Here is a 2500-nt window from a genome sequence, read left to right as displayed (position 1 = left end):
TGTCCACACGAAGTCGTGGTCTTTTCTCAACAGGTCAGTCAATGGTTCTGCTACATCTTGTTTCTCAGATAAGTGTCCTACTTTTATCTGAAGATTTTGTAGTATCTGAGAGTTTTCCAAGGGAATCTCAGGAGGATTAGGCAGGTTATCAGGAGGCTCTTCCGATTTTATTGTGGTAGAGCTGCAAGCTGGAATTGGATCTCTGGAATGATAAGGTTTTAAGGTATTTATGTGACAGAGACGGGAACTCTTTCTTCTGTCTGGAGTTTTGATTATGTAGTTGAGATCACTGGCTCTGGACAAGACTTCATAGGGTCCTTTGTATTTAGCCTGCAATGGATCTCCTGGTATGGGAAGATAAAGTAACACTTGATCTCCTGGAGAGAAAGTTCTAAGTTTAGAATTTTTATCATACCGACCTTTCATTACTCGTTGAGCATTCGCCAAGTTCTCTCTTGCCAACTTCCAAGCTTCTAACAACTTCTCGGTAACCTGGGACACGTATTTCAAAGAAGGAACAGGTGGTTCTTCTTTCATCCATTGTTCATGAAGTATCTTTAGGGGGCCACGGACTTCATGACCGAAGACTAATTCTGACGGGCTGAATCCAAGGCTTTCTTGAATTGTTGTTCGGGTGGCGAACAACAAAAAGGGGAGTCCGTCTTCCCAATTTCGAGTGTTCGCAGCACAGAAGATTCTTAACATTGTCTTGAGCGTTTGGTGAAAGCGCTCTAGAGCACCTTGTGATTGAGGATGATAGGCGGAGGAAGTTACATGATTTATACCTAGTGTTACAAGAGTTTCTCTAAACTTGTTGGAAAGAAAATTACTTCCTTGATCACTTTGAATGTTCTTAGGAAATCCTACCATAGTGAAATATTTCAACATTTCTCTGATTATGTTTTGAGCTTTAATATTTTTCAAAGGAATTGCTTCTGGAAAACGAGTGCTCATACACATGATTGTGAGAATGTACTGATTTCCTTTACTTGAAGGAGGTAAAGGTCCTACACAGTCAATAAGAACTTTTTTAAATGGCTCTTCCATTACAGGAATGGGATGGAGTGGAGCTTCTACAATTTTCTGGTTGGGCTTACCTACAAGTTGACATGTATGACATGTTTTACAATATTGGGCAACATCTTTGACAACCGTGGGCCAATGGAAATGTTGGGTTATGTTGAACAAGGTCTTTCTTACCCCTAAGTGACCTGCTAAGGGAGTATCATGAGCCAATCTTAGAACATTATTCCTGAAACCAAGAGGGAGGACTATTTGATTCCTTACTTGCCATGGCTGGTCAGCGGTTGCGGTGGATGCTCTCCATTTTCGCATTAGGACTCCGTTTTCTATATAGAAACCTCGTGACATATTTTCAACTTCTTCTGGAGATGAAACAATCTCGTACAAATTTTTAAGAGAATGATCTGACTTCTGTTCTTTGATTAATTCTGCTCTAGATAGAGAAACTGGTGAAGAAGAAGATGGGTCAGTTTGGGAGAATAGGGATTCTAAATTATAGGTCTCCTCTTCAGATTTCTTGTACTGAGATCTGGTTACAGCACAAGCGGGAAACAACTGTAAGTTATCTGAAGGTTCTACTGAGGTCTTAGGGTTATTTGTTATTAAGGGAGAAATGACTTTGCTTCCAGCGATGTCATTGGCCAACAATAAGGATATTCCTACTATGGGAAGAGAGTCTACTACTGCTACTTTAACCATTCCGGTTGCTAAATCAGACCGCAAGAAAACATTATGTAATGGACATTTTACAATTCCTCCAACTCCTTCTATCAATATATCATAACCTGTATATGACTCACCCAGATTCTGCAAGACAGAATTTAAAATCAGACTTTGCTTTGCTCCTGTGTCTCGGAGTATGGAAATAGGATATTGTTGTGAACTACTACTATGAGATATAGTTCCTGAAGATACAAATGGTTTGAAACAAGGATCATGATCTGATGAGGGGGGTTCTACATTACTTGACAATACCGGCTTCTTTGGTAGTGTATCCTGAATAGAGGATTTTGAATCGTCTGATTTTATATTACTTACAAGAGTTGGTGTCTTATTGGAGAATGAGGGTGTCAGTCTCTTTCTGCAATTAGAAATGTGATGGCCAACCTGTTTACAATATGAACAAGTTACAGGGGGACTAGTCTTAAACCTTTCCATTCTTTGCCAAGGTTGGTTTGGAGGATATTGATTGAAATCAGACCTGTAACTGAAATGTGATGGGCTAGACTGATTTTCAAAGCGTTTCTTTGGGGCCCAAGGATCAGAGTATTTTGTTGAATCTGGAATATATGACTTTGACTTTTGGGATTCCATTTGTCTTGACTTAGGTTTATGATTTAGTGTGAACTCATCAGCCAATACAGCAGCTTTAGTTAAAGTTTCGGGAACATGATCATCTATAAAAATCCTAAGATCTGTCTCTAAGGTATTCTTAAACTGCTCCAATAAAATCAACTGTTTAAGTCTATCTAAGGTG

The sequence above is a fragment of the Oratosquilla oratoria genome, chromosome 1 (genome assembly GCF_046742065.1).
Source record: "Oratosquilla oratoria isolate Oo_2021 chromosome 1, ASM4674206v1, whole genome shotgun sequence".
NCBI classification, from domain to species: domain Eukaryota; kingdom Metazoa; phylum Arthropoda; class Malacostraca; order Stomatopoda; family Squillidae; genus Oratosquilla; species Oratosquilla oratoria.
The sequence above is the reverse complement of the archived record's forward strand: the minus strand, read 5'-3'. Positions refer to the sequence as shown.